Source organism: Scylla paramamosain, chromosome 2 (genome assembly GCF_035594125.1).
Source record: "Scylla paramamosain isolate STU-SP2022 chromosome 2, ASM3559412v1, whole genome shotgun sequence".
In the NCBI taxonomy this organism is placed as follows: Eukaryota; Metazoa; Arthropoda; class Malacostraca; order Decapoda; family Portunidae; genus Scylla; species Scylla paramamosain.
The window spans coordinates 7342829-7365200 of record NC_087152.1 but is presented as its reverse complement, the minus strand read 5'-3'; the positions used below and the strand labels follow the sequence as shown (position 1 = coordinate 7365200).

At 45.6% G+C, this 22372-nt stretch overlaps 2 protein-coding genes across 2 annotated transcripts in view; one reads left to right on the top strand and one right to left on the bottom strand.

Moving 5' to 3' along the window:
• The window catches only part of LOC135109425 (octopamine receptor Oamb-like), a 245230-nt gene that overhangs the window by 91314 nt on the left and 131544 nt on the right, over positions 1 to 22372 (top strand). Inside the window, exon 2 of the mRNA XM_064020824.1 lies at positions 7956 to 7979. The gene's annotated coding sequence lies outside the window, so the exon portion shown is untranslated. The remainder of the gene's footprint in view (positions 1 to 7955; positions 7980 to 22372) is intronic.
• The window catches only part of LOC135109441 (uncharacterized), an 86844-nt gene continuing 86077 nt past the window's right edge, over positions 21606 to 22372 (bottom strand). Inside the window, exon 4 of the mRNA XM_064020831.1 lies at positions 21606 to 22230. The gene's annotated coding sequence lies outside the window, so the exon portion shown is untranslated. The remainder of the gene's footprint in view (positions 22231 to 22372) is intronic.

The following is a 22372-nucleotide window of genomic DNA, read 5'->3' as shown; positions in this document are numbered from 1 at the left end:
TTTACTTCGTCACTCGTAGGAAGGAAAACAATAAACGAAGCAGGAAGGTAAAGGATAATTCAGCATCTTAAGTTACGAAAATTTTAGAAGGGATAGATAAAGATGATGGAAATCATTAAAAGGCTTACACATCAGAATAAACGATAAATAAATGTCGGATATAAAATTTACTCTGGGAAAAAAATATACGATGAGAAATGCAGGATATAAATTTATTCACTCTGGGTAAAGAAAGCTCCAAGTGCGACTGAAGTACAACCATGCAAACAGAATCCGCTTAAGTAAATAAGAGCACAAAGAAGCTATTCACCATTAAAGAGAGAGAATAAAATAAAGGTGTTAAAAGCGAATCAACGCACTGTACCACCTGAACAAAGGAAGGGAAAAACAGATAATCATAAGAAAGACGAATAACTTTACCTGACTTACGTGTAAGTGATAAAGAAACGTACGCACATTTTTTAACACCAATGCGTTTACGGAAAGCACACGAATTGGACAGGATATTAAAGACGAGAGAATGAATAAAGAAAAACATGTATAGTACAACATACGAAAATATTATGCCAACCTTGAATGGGGAATAAAAAAAAAAAAAATAGGATATTGACACGAGTAAGCGTTAACATTCCAAAACACCTGAAAAAAATTAACCAAATAACTTTTTTTTTCAGCCAAACATCACACGACCTTCAATTCCCTCACATTCCTCTATATGCTTTTTTCCCTTTCCTAATTAACTTGCAATCCACCACGCCTCTCCCTCGCGTATACTTGTCCTCCTCCCATCTAAACAACCACACATACCTTCCACTCTCCTCCCAAGGTCTTCCTCTCATCACCCTCGCGTGCACCTGCCCTACTTTCCCGCCCTAGCATCCCTCTGAGCACCTCCTGAGGCCCTGCACTCATCACCCTGCCTCCATCGTTTCCCGCCACTCCCTTACAGCTGTCAAAAAGAAGCCCCTGCCTCACTCCCGCCCTCACTAATGAGGAAAGTACTGCTGGTGTTGATAACTGTGATGGAAAGTTGCTGGTGCTGCTGACGCTATATTGGTAAAAAGTTTTGCTCGTGTTGATACTCAGTGATGGAAAAATACTGTTGGTGTTGATGCCTGTGATGTGTTGGGTTAGGTTTAGCTTGCGTATATGAAAAGCTATTGAATTTTCAAGGTCGTGCATTTGTGTGGGTCTGTTGGTGTCCTAATACTTCATCTGTTGTGGTTATGAATTGAATGAGGGTCTGAAATCTTTGCCTAGATTTTTTTTATCTTCCTATAACGTAAACTACTTTAAGACGACCTCTAGAATTAAATTAACTGACCCAATTGGAACCATTTCTTTTATCACTTTTTTTTTTCTTGGGAGCGATAAACCTTGCTAACTAACATTGACCATAAGAAAGACAAGACAGCCTAATAGAAATAATGACTTACACAGCTAGTATATGAAAGTAACACAATCTACTATTCCTGCCACCTCCCTCACGGCATTCTTTCCTCAAGAATCAAACCAAATAAACATATGAGAGTGGATGTAAAAATGTGTGATAGACGACCGGCAAGGGACGCATTAATTTGTTTGCTGTGGTGCAGACGGGCAGCAACACACGCCTTGCCACTGGTGCTGCCAGGCGACTAATTGTTTCCTGGACGAGCAAAGGTGTGTGAAAGATCTAGTGTGTGTGTGTGTGTGTGTGTGTGTGTGTGTGTGTGTGTACATTTTAATATCATACTAATATATTCACAAACAATATATACTTTTTTTTTCTTCAAGGAAAGGTTTGCTAAGAAAATTCTTGATACCACACAATTGTGAAGGACGATATCATTGCATCAGTCAAGAGAGAAAGAGAGAAGGCCATTAGTAACATATCCACACAACATCATTAATGACCAATCCTGAGGGGGCTAATACAAAGCAGGTGTAAGATGAAACCTTCCTGCCAAACCTACGTAGTACATCCATCCTGCCTCACCTGCCTGCCGCTAAACACCATTCCCAGTGTGGGATATCTGAGATGCCGAAGCCACATTAATAATAACCCGTGTAATGTCTAGTGACACCAGTGCATTAGTATGCCTCGTGTCTATGGCCAACAATCACAGCAGTCGCCCACCCAGGCCACGTGTGCCACCTAGGCCAACCACATGGGTAGTGAGATGGCGCTGTCTCGCTTCACTGCCACTGTCTTTAATCATAATAGGCATAATAATCTTGAGTGAAAAGTCATATGCTATTTCAACACCTCAGCGTTCCCGGGACACGTAAAGGACTCAAGAAAAAAAAATAGATAAATAAATAAACAAGTGAACTCCACATCCACAAAAAAGAGCTCTCAGCACATTATGAAATATATATACAGGCAATTCTAAAAATAATTTCAAAGCCTTTACGAAATAAGTTAACTCATCATCATTAAAAAGTATTCCATTAAAGATGTGTCTTATTGATATCACAGACACTATTACTGTGCCTAACACCAACACCCACGCCCGGCATGAGAGTAAAGTGTAAATATTGAACCATGATTTCTAACGCCACTACTTACTCAAGACAGGCACTGCTGACGTGGGCACGCGGTTTATTTGTTAAGATTGGTACCACCCCCTTGCTCCTGCTGGATATTTTCATAAAGGAAGAACAATCAGCAGCACACTGGCAGGTCCTTTCGAGTTTGTGCTCGGCTCTCATGCCTAATCTAAATACTGCAGTAGAACGTGTAATATAGTAAAGGTGAAGGTCTTCTCTTGTACCATGTTGTGAATTTTCCGTATCTGAAAGGCTCTACTACTACTACTACTACTACTACTACTACTACTACAACTGTTACTACTACTACTACTACTACTACTACTACTACTACTACTACTACTACTACTGCTGCTGCTGCTGCTGCTGCTGCTACTACTACTACTACTTCTAATAATTTAATAATAGTAATAATAATAATAATAATAATAATAATAATAATAATAATAATAATAATAATAATAATAATAATAATAGTAGTAGTAATAATAATAATAATACTTTTCTTCCTTTTCCTTCTATTACTTGGTATTTACCTATTTTTCCCTGCTTTATTATACCACTTTACTTTTCTGTCCATCATCCTAAAGCTTTCCTTCCATTATAAACATCCCATCACCACCTCCACCACCACCGCCATCACCAGCCCAACCACACCACTACTACCACCACTCTACCACCACCACCACCACCACTCCTATCACACCACTGCCACCTCCACCACACTCTCTCCTGCCCCTCCTCACCCCGTCCCTCCCAGAGCCATCCCAGTCATGCTACCCCGCCCTTCTCACACATTAAATTCACATGACCAGGACATTACCACACCTGGCATTTGTAAGCACTTGAACGTGGGGATATGCCATTTTTAAGTGCTCTCTCTCTCTCTCTCTCTCTCTCTCTCTCTCTCTCTCTCTCTCTCTCTCTCTCTCTCTCTCTCTCTCTCTCTCTCTCTCTCTCAAGTACGCACCACTCGTTTCACCAGTGGTTCCCTCATTCACTCATTCACACACTCACCTCATACTTGCACTCTCACTCGGTTCTTGACTCCCATCTTCACCCCTTGCTTCCCTCATTTTTCACTCACTCACTCACTCACTCACTCACACAGCCGGTCTGTTCACCACCATCCTAGTTTTCGTTAGGTGGGAGGGGGAGGGGGCAGGGAAGGTGGCCGGGAGGGAGGAGGGAGTGCTGCCTTGGGAGGGGGAAAGGAGGGAGGGGGTAGGTTAGGTTACGTTAGGTTTGGTTAGGTTAGCTAAGGGGGGAGGGGATAGGTTAGGTTAAAGGTAAGGTAAGGTTAGGTTACGTTAGGTTAAGTTAGGTTAGGTTAGTTTAGTTAGGTTAGGTTAGTTTGGTTAGGTTAGGTTAGGTTAGGTTTGGAGGGAAGGGGTTGGTTAGGTTAGGTTAGCTAGGTTAGGCTGCCCAGGGAGGGGGGAGGAGGGAAGGGAGAGGCAGCCCGGGCCTGGCCAGGAGGTTGCCCAAGAGAGGGGGGAGGGAGAGGCAGTCCGGGCCAGGCCAGGAGGCTGCCCAAGGGAGGGAGAGAGGCAGCCCGGGCCAGGGAGGGGGAAGGGGGGAGGAGATGGGGTTAGATTAGGTTAAATGCTAGATTAGGTTAAGTTAGGTTAGGCTGCCTTGGCAAGTAAATAAGAACACTAAATTCTCGCAACTGGGAGTGAGAAAGGCCTGTACTCTGGAGCTCTACGCTCTCTCACCACGACTATTTTCAAAGGCCACAGAGATTATTAGCCGTGCTCACACGACTGCTTCTCCTGTTAATAATGCAAAAATAAGTCGTGTGCGGCGGCCATGATGTGAGCAATGCACGTATTTTCGTGTCCACCTGCTGCCTTGGCAGAGAGAGAGCGAGAGAGAAAATCATGTTTTTTTTTGCCAGGCCAGTTTTCCTTTCTTTGTTCTTCGCATATTTTATTTCCTTATTCCTCATTCATTTCCTTGCTCCAGTATTCCTCTTCTGTAGTAGTAGTAGTAGTAGTAGTAGTAGTAGTAGTAATAGTAGTAGTAGTAGTAGTAGTAGTAGTAGTAGTAGTAGTCGTAGTAGTAGTAGTAGTGGGAATCACTGCGTTAAATGTATAGGTAAATGGGTCATGACTCTTTAGTCCTCAGGTAGTCTTTAAAGATCATTGCCACCAGAGTCTCAGTATATTTTGCCTCTTGGTATTAAGAGCTGAAGTGTGTCATGCGCTGGAGAGTTCAAGGGACCTGGCCGTGTTTGATGCGGGTGGGATTTACTGAAGTTTGCCCTGGACGCTGTGAAATGGTTAAAGACTCTCTCCTTGCTCGTCTCTTTCTCTTTGTCTATAATTCCGCAACTCTGACGTATTTGTACAGCCTCTCTTTTTATGCAAGAGAGATTCTGATCAAGGACAACAAAACAGGGGGTAAAAATGGCCCACTGAATGTACCAGTCCTTTTAAGAACACCTGCATGTGGAATGTTGACAGACTCGGTAACACAAGGAGGAAAGATCGTGGTTTGGATTTTAGTGATTCTAATAAGAAGGAAGAACAAGTAACCACGTTGTACAGTAAACTTAACTGTTATGGAAAAAAGAAATATGACCCAAAAAGGGACAGAAGTAATTAATTTGATTGTCACACAAAAAGGAAAAAAATAGATAATTAGATGACAAAAATACAAAAGTAGTTACTTTGATTACCATTGTTAAAAAAAAAAAAAACTATACCGTGTGTCTTCAGGATCCTCTCCCTAGTTGTTCTTATTTATTCCCCTCATACCGTTGAGTAATGACGACCATATTGTTAACCTCTCCAGGTGGCGACACAAAAAAGGGTATTGCAGGTTGATCCGTTTATGTATGTACAGTCTGTTATGTGTGTGTGTGTGTGTGTGTGTGTGTGTGTGTGTGTGTGTGTGTGTGTGTGTGTGTGAGTGTGTGTATTCCAATACCACCATACCATACAAACCTTGTGTAATCTTAATTAATAATGGTTACATACTTAACACTCAAGAGATTTGAAGTTTCGCTGCTCATTATCATTAGGAAAGGAATGGCATGGATTCGAAACACATAATTATGTATATTCAACATTGAAGAGCTTGCCTGCCATATTAGTCTCTCTCTCTCTCTCTCTCTCTCTCTCTCTCTCTCTCTCTCTCTCTCTCTCTCTCTCTCTCTCTCTCTCTCTCTCTCTCTCTCCTCTGTCTGCTTCAGTACGTTCAAATATTTGGAGAAAGAAGTTGTGCTTAAAAAAAAATTAGTCATATCCGCGGGGAAGCTAAGGTAGAAAGTAGAACATCAAACGTTCTTAGCCGATGGTGCACGGGGATTTCTGAGCCAGGGAAGTAATAATATGGTGAAGGGGGAGCAGAGGGTACGTGGAGGTCCCTGGCGAGGCCCCGTGACCAAGGAGGCGGTGGACAGATAATGATGGGGAGATGCGAGAGCCACAGCTTTGTTATGAAGGAAGTGCCGCCTCTCTATCTACGTGTGGGAGGGACACACACACACACACACACACACACACACACACACACACACACACACGCAAAGAGAGAGAGAGAGAGAGAGAGAGAGAGAGAGAGAGAGAGAGAGAGAGAGAGAGAGAGAGAGAGAGAGAGAGAGAGAGAGAGAGAGAGAAGGGGGGAAGCTCATACAGAAAGACAGATGGACTGACTGATTGACTAACTGACAGACAGACTAGCATGGAAAGAGAAAGAAAGCACACACACACACACACACACACACACACACACACACACACACACACACACACACACACACACACACACACACACACACACACACACACACGCAATTACATCACACAACACTGCACTTCGATAATATATATAAAAAAAAAACTTAATCGCTTAATAAACCGTAGAGGAGTTAAAAACAACACAGCCTCGTAACACGCCATGCATCACAAGCACACTGACGATGCGGGAGCGGCGTCAGATTCCCTTTAATGTTGATGACACAAAGTTGAATAGCTGTGTTGGGCGTACTCTGCGCCGACCTAACTGTATACCTACCTACCTGTAGCGCGTTAGTTACCTTGCTCAATAATATTCCCCTTGTCCGTCAGGTGCGGTGGAGAGGGGGTGGGGAGGGCGAAAAGGAAGGATTATTGATGCCTCCCCTCTATTATTGCTTTCCGTTTTCTATATATCTGAAACACGTACGCATATCATTCCGCGATTAATGTTTTGCTACTCGTGCCCTCTGTTCGTTATGTGATATTAGATTTGTTGGCCGTCCATGGAGAGATTATATATTAACCTTCTTTTGACCTTCCATGGATAGATTATGAATATATTTTATTTCTACATTTTCTTCGTTTTGACACATTATTCCAGAAGTATTGTCACGTTTTTTGCGCTTTTTTTTATTTTATTTTTTTCCCTTTCTTTTTCTTCTATTACAACACAGTATCAATCTTTGCGCGTCGAGCAGAAAATACTGGTATTTCTACAGTTTTCACTCCGTTTTTTCCTGCGATGACACTGTTCCACGCTTCAAATTCCTCACGCACTATTATTTTCTTTTTTTATTCTCTCTTTTCTTTTTTTTTATTCATTTTATTTTTAGTGATACAACATTCCAAGGCTACCATTCCAAGGGACAAATGGAATGCGAAGGACTTGACATCACCTAAACGCGACTCACTCACGCCCATACATGATACAGTGACGCTGCTGTTGCGGGACACTGCGGCGCTGTGTTGGTATTATCTCTGAAGCTGTAACTGGCCCTAAAACTGCTACTATTGCTGTGACTATTACTACTGGTACTACTTTCATTACTACCTCACCTCCTTTCTCCCGTCTCCTGCTTCATTCTCCTACCTTTTTTTCTCCTCTTTCTTCCTCCTCCTCCTCCTCATCCTCCTCCTCCCTCTCTTCCTCATCGTCTTTGCCTCTTCTGGTTGGAGGTAATGGTGGGTTACAGGGAGCCTCCGTCTATGCTATCCTATCTTTTCTCACTGAATATTAGATAGTATAGTAACCATGAAAATAATTCTAGTAAGGACCAACAAATCTGCTGCTGTATATCATATGTTCGTGCTTCTTCTTCTTCTTCTTCTTCTTCTTCTTCTTCTTCTTCTTCTTCTTCTTCTTCTTCTTCTTCTTCTTCTTCTTCTTCTTCTCCTCCTCCTCCTCCTCCTCCTCCTCCTCCTCCTCTTCCTCCTCCTTTTCCTCTTCTTCCTTTTCCTCCTTTTCACTACAACTATTAAACTTTCAGCGTTTTTTTTTATTGCAACTCACTTCGAGCAATCTCCTTCTCTTCCTCCTCCTCCTCCTCATCATCATCATCATCATCATCATCATCATCATCATTCTCTTCACCAAAACCACCTCCGCCACTACTATTGAAATTTCAGTTATTTTCGATACAACAAATTCATAATCTAACTCTTTTTTTTTTTCCTCCACAGGCGTCCACCTACCACAGCAGCAAGGTAAGTAAGAGCCCCTGCCCTGCCCTGCCCTGCCTTGTCCCTGTCCCTTCCACTTTCTGTACGCCGCAGGCTGTTCCGTAATATTGCAGTACCCCCGAGGCTTCTGACGGAATAACCCTCGCCTCCTTCATAAAGAAAACGTGAAGGCATAACAGCAATCTGCTACAACCTCCCATAATAGTAGCTGTTCGACTCTTGACCAGCAGGGGCACAGGAAACGCAGGTAACAGTGCAGGTGTTTATTCACAGAAGGTGTGAACAGAAGGCTGGAGGTAGGTGATCTCCCGGCGCCAGGCCGCGCACTTCCACTTAACACTTATGACTGAAGCCTAGCTCGTTCACTCATACACGTATTCATGCCTCACACAAGTCTCGCTCATTCACTCGTTCACACAACTAGCTAACAACCACACACCTCCCCCGAGACATAAGGAAGATTCCTTATCTTTGTTATGGCTACCGTAACACATGAAACAAAGTTACAATGATTGAAGTACAGAAACACGGTACATATACACAAAACAAACACAGCGTACAATGAACACGTACGACTAATCGTAGGTGCTACGGTGCCACCGCACCTGCAGTCGTCTCGGCTCCCTACGCTGTCGGCTGCTTCGACGCTCTGGTTGCTCTCGGCCACGGTGTACCCCGTTACCCTGATGCTCCGGGCTGCCGGGATGGTGGTGTTCCTCGTGACCCTGATGCTGAAGCGCTGCACCGCCATGAGCGGTGTGCTGCTCGACAGGAAGGGGAGCAAGAGGTCTGTGTGGGCGTAGGTGTCTTCTATTACGCCACATCACGCGACCGCTGCCCATCTTGATGAGGTAGTCTCTCCTTCGCCCAACAGCCACGATGACACCCAGGCGATCCCAGAGGCCTGTCGTGTGATCTTGAACGTCGACGTGGCCACCGAGGTGCAGGAGAGGAAGAGTACGGGCGGACGCGTCGTGGCGAAGTTTCGCTTTCTTCCTCAGTCGCTCTGCCTTGGCGTCGCACTCATCAGCAGCGCGCTGCCACTGCTGAGCGTATGAGCGATGATGAGCCGGGACACAGGACCTCATAGGATGACCGAAGAGGACTTGTGCTGGTGATCGCCCTTCCGCCCTCGGAGTGTTGCGCAGTTCCAGCAACCCGCGAGCGAACGCATCCTCGTCCAGGTGTCCCTGCTGTGTGGTCGTGAGGATCAGCTTCTTCACGGACTTGACCGCTGCCTCGGCGTGACCATTGGAGCGTGGATAATGAGGTGAAGATACACGATGCTCCACCCCCCATCGAGCCAGGAAGCGCCGTACCGATGAAGAAGTGAACTGCGGTCCACCGTCAGTCCTCAGGAGAACAGGCACGCCCGTGTCGGCGAACACACCCCGAAGGACACGAACGAGCTGATCAGCCGATGCTGGACGTGAGCATGCAGACACGTGAGGCCACCCAGACAAGCGATCTACATACACGAGGTATGTACGGCCTGCTGCGTGGAAGTAGTCTGCAGAAACTGACTCAAACACCCTGCTGGGTGTGTCCGTGTCCTGCCAGAGAGGTTCGTTGGCTTGGCTTGGTAGGAGTGGACGGCATAGTGAGCATCCAGAAACGACGTTCTCAACGTCTCTGTCCATACCAGGCCAGTACACCGTTTGTCGGGCCCGTCGCTTGGTGCGCTCCATCCCCTGATGACTGTCATGGAGTCGCTCTAGTGTTTCTCGGCGGAGGCTGTGAGGAATAAGAAGCCTCGGCCCGTAAACCACCAGGTCGTCGTCTACGGCCAGCAGACTGCGCACCGGCCAGTACGTACGCAAGCGGTGATCGAGGTCGTGGCAATGATCAGGGAAGCCCTCGATGATGACGTTCTTGAGCAAGCAGTACTCCCCGTCTCTTGCTGCTGCGGCACGTACCATTTCCACAGTCTGATCCTGGAGTGGTGCTAAGCGGACGCCGTCCTCATTGGTGGCAGATAACGCTGAGATGACCGCTGAGTGGAGAGGGTCGAGGTCACCAGAAGTAGCAGCATCCTCTTCCTCCACTGGGTCCTGTACTGGAGCACGTGAGAGGGCGTCGTCTGTCAACTCGATGGCCATGGATCCACCAGCCATTGCACGTAAACCTTCCTTTGCTTCGAAGACGCTGGGAAAGGCCTTGATCACAGCAGCAGCGTGCCCCGCACGCTGCTGTGGCGTTGGGTCGTAGGAATGAGGCCAGCTGATCACTTCTGTGGGCGTAGATAGAGGTGGCTGCGAGGCGGTCGGGTACTTGATGGAGCTGTTGCCGGTGTGCTGTTCTTCCCTGCGTAGCGGTCGGATTTGAGCCGGAAAATCTTCGGGGAGGATTCCGAGAGCGATGGAATCGTACCAGCTAAGCAGCGCCCCCTTCACCTCCTTCACCACGCTCACAACAGTCTCAGCTTCCCTGTCGCCCAGTTGCAAGTGCGACGAGAAAGTTCCTACACAGGTGAGGGGGTGATTACCGGCAGCATAAAGTCCATCACCATCAGCGGGCGCCAAGCTGGAGGGCGGGATTCCAAGGAGTGTTGCCGTGTCGAGGCCAATAACGGTCGTTTCGGCCCCAGAGTCAGGAGTCCACGTAATCTTGTCTCTTCCAGCGGGATGTGTGGCGGTAATGAGCACCTGGGGCGCAGGTCGTGCCGTCACCGTCTTTGTGTATACGCCTGATAAGAGCTGGTATACACTGGCACTGGCTCCCCGCCTCGGGTCTGCACCGCGATGAGGAGAGACAGTTGAGGAACTCCTCGAAGCTCCTCGTCGTTTCCTCACTGTCTGCCGACATACACTCGCAAAATGCCCTCTTTTCCCGCAGTTACGACACACTTTATCTATTGCCTGGCATCCCCTTTTGTCACTGCGACAATCTTTGCCACAACGATAACAGCCCGTGGGGCTTGAGCCCCCGAAACTGCCCTTCCTGTAGTTCGAGACAGCGTTCACACCATGGCTCGAAGAGTGAGAGCCGCCCCTTAGTACTGCACTACACTGGTTAGCGCTCTCTGATGCTCTGCAAATATCTATGGCGTTTTCAAGGGTGAGTTTCTTGTTTTCCAGCATGCGTTTCAGAGCCACTTCGTCTCGTGTCCCAACGACAATTCTGTCACGCAGCTGATGGTTTATGCACTGGTCGCAAAAGTCACAGAAATTGGCGATTTCCTTTACAGCACATAAAAAGTCGTCAAAACCTTCTTGCGTTTCTTGCACGCGGGAGTAGAAGTCTCTTCTATCCATGATGATGTTGCGCTGGCTTCGCAGGTACTCACACATTGCATCGAGGATGGTTCTTAACTCCGCGTCTCTCGGTAAGCTTATCCCGTAGCGAAGTGTACGGGTCCACTCGTCGTCTAGGACAGCAGCGAGTGCCGCCCTCTGCTCAGCCAGGGAGAGACAGTCTATCCTGGCGAGGGTTACGTATCCTTCAAACTTATGGCGCCACGTGTCGAACTCACGTAAAGATGCTGACGCCGTTAAGTGAGGAATGATGGTGGCGGACGTCGGGAACCTCGCGCCCTGGGTAGACGTGCTGCGGGCTGTGGTTTCGCCTTCATTGCTCGCCGTGGTGCGACTGGGAGCTTGTGTCCCCACTCTCTCCAGCAGCTGGGTTAAACGCTCCTCGCGAGCCTGACTCTGCTCCGACTGTCGCGCTAGCAGAGCCTGACTCTGCTCCGACTGTCGCGCTAGCAGGGCAGCCAGCGCCTCCAACTGCTTCTCCATTCTGCGCCGTACCCACTGCAGCCTTGTCCTGATCCTACTCACTGCGCCATGTTCGACTCTTGACCAGCAGGGGCACAGGAAACGCAGGTAACAGTGCAGGTGTTTATTCACAGAAGGTGTGAACAGAAGGCTGGAGGTAGGTGATCTCCCGGCGCCAGGCCGCGCACTTCCACTTAACACTTATGACTGAAGCCTAGCTCGTTCACTCATACACGTATTCATGCCTCACACAAGTCTCGCTCATTCACTCGTTCACACAACTAGCTAACAACCACACAGTAGCATATATTTCAGCCGCAGCGGGAGGAGAAAAGTTGATGGAAGGAGGAGGAGGAGGAGGATTAGTATAGAGGAGGAATATAGAGGAGGAATACAAAGGAATACAAAGGAAGACTTACAGCAACACACCTTGACTGTTTGGGTAACCATTCTACACTAGCTGTCAGTAAAAGAGACAGGATAGTATCATTCCAAACGAAGCTGGCTAGAAACAGAACTGAGGAGGCGGAGGAGAAGGAGGAAGAGGGAGAAGAAAAGGAGACAGAGGAGGAGGAAGAGGAGGAGTGAAAAGGATAATATACGTATCATATTTAGTGTTAAAACGTTTACTGCTTCAAGAAGAAAAGAAGAAAAAAATGCAGAAGAGGAGAAAGAGAAACAGAAAAATCATATAAATTCCTTGCTACCTTGAAAACGAAAGAGAAACAAAAAAGAAAGCAAGAAAAACTGAAATTAGAACCTTTGCTACTTGAGGAGGAAAAGAGGGGAAAGGAAGAAAAACAGAAAGAGGATTAGTAATGATATCACATTTATTGTTCAAATCGTTTACAGTCTTATGGAGGAAAAGAAGGAGGAAGAGGATGAAGAAAGAAAATATAAGAAACAAGGAAAAACACCAATAACAAACAGGAGTAGACGTATCATATGATGCATTAAAACGTTTCTTACCTCAAGGCCATGAAAGTCGAGCCGGAAAATAATACACTGATAAAACAAACGTGAAATTACCACACAAGATCCATCTCGTCTCCCTAAGGAATTAACAGTACTCTGGAGGGCACGATTATTATATTACGTCATTCCAAGGAGGTTTCATTAAGGGGATACTGGTTAAAAAGTGCAAAGCCTCCTCAAAGGGGATGAATTTTCGAGAGAGAGAGAGAGAGAGAGAGAGAGAGAGAGAGAGAGAGAGAGAGAGAGAGAGAGAGAGAGAGCAGTACTGTACTAGTAAAACGAAAAAAAAAAAGCACGCAGGATTACCTTCACCAAGAATTCTTCACCTACACAATTGCCGCATTGACGTCTTTAGTGACACGCAGCCTCTCTCATTGATTTCCTCACCGTAAGCGATTCATAAGCGAACTGTGAGGGTAACTAGATATCAAAGTCACCGGAATCATTGACTCTCATGGTACTGATTTCGTGAATGTGAGAGAGAGAGAGAGAGAGAGAGAGAGAGAGAGAGAGAGAGAGAGAGAGAGAGAGAGAGAGAGAGAGAGAGAGAGAGAAAGTGAGAGTGAGGAGAGAGAGAGAGAGTGTGTGTGTGTGTGTGTGTGTGTGTGTGTGTGTGTGTGTGTGTGTGTGGTGTGTGTGTGTGTGTGTGTGTGTGTGTGTGAGTGTGTGTGTACAATGCTCTTCCGTCCTCCCCTCGCCGTCTGGATACTGGCGTCTTCCACCCCTAATGGCCCTGCCTTTGACAGCACCAAGGACACAAAAGACACCAGGATAAAAAGATTTTCGACCACACTTGTCTCGCCTCTGCCTGCCCCGTCACGGCCCCGACAACTGCAGGTCAGGTTAGGGATCACACGTGTTGGTGAAAAGTATCTGCTAAGAAGAAAGATAGAGAGAGAAAAAAAAAAAAAAAAAAGAAAGCTCTTATTTTCATTGATCTGGTTCATTTGGCTTTTGTTGGTAAGCTACTCTATTCCTCCCCAACGCGCCTTGGCCCCAAAAGTAATAGATAAAAGAAGTAAAAATAAAAATGTTCAGTATTATTGTAGTATAACCTAAAGAGAGAAAAAGAAATCGAAGGCAAGTACATTAATTTACACTGATTTGCCTTTTGTTATTCAGTGAGAAGCAGTTGGTAAGCTACGTAACTCCATTTTCTCAATAAACTAAAAGGAAAAAACAAGTAACGAGGAAAATGTACAGTATTATTATAGCACGGTATATCCTAAGACGAAAAAAGACAAAAAAAGGTCGAAGGTACAGTTGGCAAGTTACTCTATTCCCCCAAACAAGCATTGATCCCTAAACTAGAAAGAAAAGATGTAGAAATAGAAATGTTTAGTATTGCACTTCCCAGCTGTGTCTCCTTACTGTGCCGCATCTTCCTGCAAGACCTAACGCAGTTCCGCCGGACTCTGCCGTGCTTTGCTCCTCCACCCCCCCCCCCCCCTGTTCCCTTCGCTCCGTCGCCTGTCGTGCTTCCATTCCTGTTGCCTTAATCCCACTGACTGCCGGACAATTCTTTTTTTCCCATAACCACTTACAGCTCTTTAAGGCATGTTTTTTTTTTTTTTCTGCTACAGCGTCTTAATTCTGTAGAAAAGACAAGAATAATCCGTTTTTTTTCTTTTCTGTGTCTCCATGCATCTTTTTTTTTTTTTTACAGTGCCTTAAATGTGAACAGAGAAGATGACCATTGCTGAAAAATGGTTAAGGCGTCATTGATTTACGTGTATGCCACCGAGTGTCTACTAGTTTTCATGCCACAAACCAGTAACGTTAACTTCATTTTCTCTCACTCTCACTCTCTCTCTCTCTCTCTCTCTCTCTCTCTCTCTCTCTCTCTCTCTCTCTCTCTCTCTCTCTCTCTCTCTCGTCTTCCCTATCACCGACGAGATGTTCCGAGCTGTCACATCAGAACGTTTATAAATTAATGTCTTAGTTCCTTTCTTTACAGCACGCTAGTTTAACGTGATAATGAACGTGGTGTGACATGCTGTGACAGTAGTAGTAGTTGTAGCACTAGTAGTAGTAGTAGTAGTGGTAGTAGCAGTAGTGTAGTAGTAGTAGTAGTAGTAGTAGTAGTAGTAGTAGTAGTAGTAGTAGTAGTAGTAGTAGTAGCACCAGTAGCAGCAGCAGCAGCAGTAGCAGTAGCAGCAGTAGCAGTAGCAGCAGCAGCGCCTTACATAAACTCAGGAGCTGTCAAGTGGAGGTCAACTAATCTTTTCACAGTCTGTTTATTTTCTTACGTTCCTTTGCCCTTCGTTTCTCTTACTTAACCTTTACAAGTCGCCTCGAGTACTTAGGTACATCTGATCCTTGTCGCCACGATGATTACGTTCCACTTAATTGATTCCAAGAAGCTGGACAACTCTCAGTGAATTAAAACAATGCCTACAGGCCTACTCCTTAGCTTGAGAGGAATGGTTAAGAAAAGTTAGTCAAATTACTTTTTAGAATCCCTTAGTCTTAGGAAAACTTTTTATTTATTTATGCTATGTCTAACTTTCTTAGTGTCCCATGAAATCCCCAAATCTTTGTTCTCTTAAACACATCGCACGCAAAAGGCCGTCCGCTTAACGTCCTACTGTCAACTTTAAAATACACTGCTAAAAAAAATATATCAAATTAGCATGAAAATTATGACCACGCAGGAAAAAGAAAAGAAAAGAAAATAGCCATTCTAAATAGCACTTAATAAAACTTGCATGTACAAAATCTTAAATCCTAGAAACAAAATTAACACTAACAGGAGGTAGGTGACAAACAAGGTATGAGTGGGAGCATGAAGGAGACAGCGACGGGTGAGACAACAGCCATATTGGGCGCGGGGAAAATATACAAAGTGGACAAGCGGCTGAAGGAGCGAGGGAGCGAGAAGTCGTAGGGAGTCACATCGAAGAACTACAACAAGCAACATGTAAAACCAACAACAGGAATCAGGACGTAGCGATGAACCTTGTGGTAGTTATTCATCCCGCACTACCCCCACGACCACTACCGCACACCACAGACACTACCACACTACTACTACAATCAATGCCCTTACCTTCACCACGGCCACTAATTATGACTCTAGTAAAGTCAACGGAAGGAATCAGAAGTGGCGAACAACCTTAGGGAAAGTACTCCCCTCAGGAAGACCACCGCCACCAACACCACCACTTTCACCACCGCCGCCGCAGTTCTATTACCTTCATCATCACCGCCGCCAGTGCCGCCGCCACCGTCAACAACACACAAGCACCTTCATTAATGCCAATGTTAATGCCGTTTCCATGAAAACCACCTTTCCCAGAGCGCATACAACACTGAGATGGGATTTTTTTTTTTTTTATTTCTTAGAAGTAGTAGTAGTAGTAGTAGTAGTTGTTATTGTTGTTGTGTTGATGTTATTGTTGTTGTTGTTGTTGTTGTTGTTGTTGTTATGCAGTAGTAGTAGTAGTAGTAGTAGTGCGAGGAGGAGGAGGAGGAGGAGGAGGAGGAGGAGGAGGAGGAGGAGGAGGAGGGGGAGGAGGGGGAGGAGGAGGAAGAGATGAGCAGAAGCAAAAGAAGCATTATTTGCAATATTGGGATGGTATAGCAAAAAGAGGAAAAGTAGCAGTAGCAGTAGTAGTGGTAGTAGTAGTAGTAGTAGTAGTAGTAGTAGTAGTAGTAGTAGTAGTAGTAGTAGTAGTAGTAGTAGTAGTAGTAGTAGCAGTAGTAGTAGTAGCTGCAGTAGTGGTAGCAGCAGCAGTAGTAGCAGTGTTATTACTGAAATACTACTTCTACCACAACCACCACCACCAAAACCATCATCACCACCACCACCATCACCACCACCACCATCACCATCAATACAAATATAAAATCGCATTTGTGACCCTTAGGAGAAATTCGCAAAAAGGGGCGTGCTGTCGCCTGTCGCGCACTTGTCACGGTAATAGGGCAAACGAGGCGCCTGAAGACCGGTGCCACTACGCTGACTGCTTACGTGTGGCGGGAATGCCTTGAGAGAGAGAGAGAGAGAGAGAGAGAGAGAGAGAGAGAGAGAGAGAGAGAGAGAGAGAGAGAGAGAGAGAGAGAGAGGTGGAAAGAAGGATGAAAAGGTTACAGGATTTATATATTTTTTTCACTCTCCAGAAGGTTAAGGCTGCTATTCAAAGTTTACCTCTGTGATGGATGCGTTGTAGGAGAGGAATTGGGAATTAGACGAAGGAGGGGAGGAGGGTGAAAGGGACCAGAGAGAGAGAGAGAGAGAGAGAGAGAGAGAGAGAGAGAGAGAGAGAGAGAGAGAGAGAGAGAGAGAGAGAGAGAGAGCACTTATTGCCAGATTAAGGAAATGAAAAATACGATGGAAATACGATGCTATGACTTATTAGAGAGAACGAAAAAAGAAACTGACTTGATTAAAACATTTTCTTTTCATTTTTTACTACATGCTTTTCGTTCATGCTGATCGTTCATTACTTCCAATTCCTCTCTCTCTCTCTCTCTCTCTCTCTCTCTCTCTCTCTCTCTCTCTCTCTCTCTCTCTCTCTCTCTCTCTCTCTCTCTCTCTATTGCATAGTCTTAACTCATTCACCTTTCAACCAAGAAAGTGTGAGGTGTGTACTAGGTGAATAATTTTTAAACTATTAAGTCTGCTAATCAGTGAAAGGGTCTTGGATGCTTGCCCGGGGCGGCGCGAGAGTCAACATGGGCGGGCGAGACGTGATACTGGCCGAGCTGAGACAGATCCGCCAGAGAACAGAGTAAGCCAGACACATCACGCTCTTCCTCACGTAATGTAAAGTAAATAAATATGATGCTTGTGTGTGTGTGTGTGTGTGTGTGTGTGTGTGTGGAAAGAGAGTGGAGAGGGAAAAAGAGAAACAGAGAGACAGAGAGAGAGAGAGAGAGAGAGAGAGAGAGAGACAGAGAGAGAGAGAGAGAGAGAGAGAGAGAGAGAGAATCAGACAAACAGACAGAAACAAACACAGAAAATGAACAGTAAACAAAACTAATCCCATATATATATTTTTTAACACACAAGTTCAAATCAAGAAAATTAATCCAAACATGTAATAATTCTTCTCTTCTTTCTCTTCTTCCTTCTCCTCTTCAGTGTCTCCAATACCTCTCTTACCAAGATCCCTACGACCCTGGAAGTGACCGATAGATAATACCGTGACAATAACATGACATACTCAATCCTTGTCGCCGTCGCGTGGCATTTTCACATCACCCCTGGCAGAGTTACGTAACCGAGGGACGGGAGGAGGTTATGGCGAAGGGCCTCACGGTTCGGGGACTGGGTTAAGTTGACGCTTCTAAGATGAGCAAGGAGGGCAGGGAAGGCGGGGGGACCACCACCACCATCATCACCACCACTACCACCACCACCACCACCACCACCACTTCCATCAGCATCTTGTATTTGGCCAAGAATGTTCTGTCACAGGAGGCGAGGCTGCGTGGTGTTTGGTTATTCTCTTCCGGATAACTAGTAGTACTGGCAGCAGCAGCACCACCACCACCACCACCTACACCATTAGCAAGAGCACAAATTTTACCTTACTATTACTATTACTTACCAATACTATCAATTATACTAATACTAACACCACCGCTATTATCACAACTACATCACCACCACCACCACCACCGCCACCACCAGAACAACAACAACTAAAGCCACGTGACTGAAGATTCCCTACAACACCAATTTTCGATCAATTTCCAACATAATCTAACTTTACACAAGACAATCCCCAGCCAGGCGTACTCGCATCTGAGCCGAACTTCACAGATTCGTTTCGCCAAGTGGACGTCACTCAGCGTCGTTCAGTTTGACACTCGTATTGTCTCCTCCACGCCCGTGACTAATGACCGCTGACAGTTGCCAAGGTGCAGATGTCAGTCGGGGCAAGTGGATGCATACCGCAATACACACTATGAGCTTCTGTCTAAGACCCGTATTCTGAAACGCTTTGCTCTCTCGCCACGACTATTTTTAAAGGCCACAGAGACGATTAGCCGGGTTTTCAAGAGTGTTTCTCCTGTTAATGATGTAAAATTCTTGTTAATCTGTCACTAGAATCGTAAAAACACCATTAAAGACCTGTGTAGCTTCAATTAGAGTCTTTTGAAAGTAGCGGAGGTGCAGCGCAGAAATGTTAAGGATTATGGTCCTAAGTCTCGCTATGCGCATAACCCTTAACCTGCACACCTTCCATCCCCAAGACTCATCAGATATAACTGTTATTGGTGATCAGATTGTTCTTAAAAGCTGGAGTTAAGAGGTAAATGAATACTTATCAGATATCCATACTCTCTCTCTCTCTCTCTCTCTCTCTCTCTCTCTCTCTCTCTCTCTCTCTCTCTCTCTCTTCTCCTCTCTCTCTCTCTCTCTCCCCTTTAGCCAGAATGCTAGGAAAAATCGTAACATACGTAGAATTTCTCCTGCAACTCTGGTAGAGAGAGAGAGAGAGAGAGAGAGAGAGAGAGAGAGAGAGAGAGAGAGAGAGAGAGAGAGAGAGAGAGTTACATAGAGTTACATAGTTAAACAGGCCACAGCAGACTACCAAGGTGATAGTAAAAGGAAAGGACAGCAAAGCAGAAGCCTCTCTCCCCACCCTCCATTCCCTCCGGTATAGAGAGAGAGAGAGAGAGAGAGAGAGAGAGAGAGAGAGAGAGAGAGAGAGAGAGAGAGAGAGAGAGAGAGAGAGAGAGTTACATAGAGTTACATAGTTAAACAGGCCACAGCAGACTACCAAGGTGATAGTAAAAGAAAAGGACAGCAAAGCAGAAGCCTCTCTCCCCACCCTCCATTCCCTCCGGTATAGAGAGAGAGAGAGAGAGAGAGAGAGAGAGAGAGAGAGAGAGAGAGAGAGAGAGAGAGCCAGACGACCAATCAGCCAACCAGACAGCCAGCCAGACACAAACACAGACACACATGCAGAGAAACAGGAAGACAAACAGGAAACAAACAAACAAAGAGGGGGGAAAGCCACCCTCTTTTCAACATGAAAAAAAACAAACACTGAAACATCTAGCAATCACTTTACAATTCTTATCGTCACATCCTTCACGCCTCTGTTTGCAGCACAACCCGAGGCACATAGCGGCACATCCTATACTTCTGCTTTAAAATGTAACAAGAAGAGCACGCGTCCACCAATACTCAGTTTGCCTGCGTCCGTGCCTCGCAGTCAGGTACCATTTGACTGGCCATTGGTGTCACGTCTTGCCAGCATTCTCCTACTATAAGTTATTATTGATACTACAAATATTGAGCTTTTGTTCTCAAGATTTTTTTTTTTTCATATGCAAGTAAACCTTAACGAGTCTAGCTACTTCTCTCTTTTTTTTTAATTTAAACATTTCCATTACAAGGCTTAAAACTTTACGTGGAGTATTGTTCACTGAAAGCCAATGTACAATAGTTAGTAACTTGCACAAAAAAAAATAAATGCACTACACATAATAGACACTCATAAAAAAAAAAAACACAGTAACATAAATAAACAAATAATAAACAATGCACGAGTATATATACACGTGGTGGTGGTATACGTGTCTATGAGTGTCTGTGTGGAGCACCAGCCCTCATATACCTCAGCACGGCAGGAGGGGAGAGATATAGGGGGGAGGGGGAATCCTCAGTGGGGTGATGTGGGGAACACCCTGCACCCAGAGCCTTGTGGTACACCAGCAGTGCCGACACGTCCAAGTGGTGTTCTAGCGACATCACGGGGGCAGACGGTTGCTGGTCGCCTTCTGTCCCCAACAATCGCAGGGCGCGCCGTTTGGCTGCATCGAGCCTCTGCATGTGGGTAGCGGCGCCTAACACCCAAGACAAGGTACCGTACTCGAGGCAAGGACGTATTTGTGCTTTGTACAAGGTGAGGATGCCCCGTGGGTCGAGGCTTGGTGCCGCCCTACGCTGGGCAGAGACTCGCAGTGAGGCTTGGTTGGCGACGGCAGCTATGTGCTTGTCAAAGCATAGGCCAAGGTTAACTGACACTCCCAAGATCTTGACATGGTGCTGGAGTGGCAGGCTCTTGCCTCCGAAGCAGAACTGTCCTGCGATTGCTTGAGAGACACCTGGGGACCGTGAGATAACCATTGTCGGCGTCTTCTCCGGGAGGCAAAGCTGACTTGCCACACTTCTCCCCACTGCTCAACCAGTCTAAGCTGCTTGTTTAGTTCACTGATGGCGCGCTGGCTGGCGAGGCGACAGTAGGAGCGGGAGAGTGTGGAATCGTCAGCACACACAGCCAATGTTAGTAGCTGCCGAGGAGATCATCAATGTAGATGTTCCATAGGACTGAGCCCAGCTCTGAACTTTGTGGAACAGGCGCTTCTGCTGGTGAAGGCCTTGATGACTGCCCTTTGACCACCAACTGAAGGGTCCTCTCTGTAGATAGTCGTCGAGCAGTGCCAGCAGGTCTCCCTGGAAACCCTTAACGCGAAGGTTCTCGATGAGCCCAGCGTGTCAGACTCTATCAAAGGCTCCAGCAATGCCCAGGCCCACCAGACCTTCATCCAGGGCGTCTTGCCAGTCCTTGGAGAGATTAGCGGTTGACTGGCCGGGCTCAGAGGTGTTTCTTACTCATGTGCCGACAGATGGGTCCAGCTACAACGTGCAAGAGAGCTTTGCCCACCACGGTGAGCAAGGAGATTGGTCTGTAATTGTCGGGCTCAGATCTCGAGCTTCTTTTTTTCCTTCCATAATGAGGGCCACTTGCACTCCCTGAGGTATGATATGAAGACTCCCCCCCCTCCCCCTTCTCTCTCTCTCTCTCTCTCTCTCTCTCTCTCTCTCTCTCTCTCTCTCTCTCTCTCTCTCTCTCTCTCTCTCTCTCTCTCTCTCCACACGAGTACATAAACATATATTTTCAATGCCTCAGGCGCTGCTCAATATTTTCAGGAATATTTTAGTTGCCATGTCTTTCTAAGGATACTTTTTTTTTTTCAAGGTACACACAAGATAATGATGCAGGAACTATAAGAACACTTAATGAGATGACGCTGCGCAGCCCACGCAAGCACGAGGCAGAGAAAGCAGTCAGTGTACGAGTAAGCAATGAAAAGGAGTGTAATGAACCGTAACTAGCGACACGAATCAAATGAAAAAAATATATATAATAAACCATAACGAACAAGAATCAACTTACATAACAGAAACTATGAAGAATATAACAAAACAACATGATCAAATTCAAAACAAATCATAAAAATCATAATAAATGGTAGGAAGACAATACGAATCGGGTGAGAAAACAAAAACAAAAACAAATCATCAATTGAAAAGAACTTAAAAACATAACTAAATATACCAAACGACAAAAAAAAAAAAAAATCAATCAAAACAGATCAAAAAGAACAAATCACAACAGTCAACGTAAATCAATCAAGATTACATGAAAAAAAAAAAAATCGTAGAAAATTAGACAGGATAATGCTAAAGAAAGAAAAAAAATTAGTTCACATTTAGAAGCACAAGATGGCATACAATACACATACTTTATATTTGTACTTATTCACCCCATCCAGTGAAACGCGAAGGCGAGCACTGGGCGGTCCACACCCAAATTATGAACACAGTCACAGCAACACCCCTGAAAAGACGGAAATAAACAGAATTATTAGATGAACATATCGACTGACACACACACTCAGAGAATAATCTGACAGACATCTATCACCTTTAGTAGTTAGCCAGGAACAAAACCACCACCAGTACAGCAAACTATGATTCTC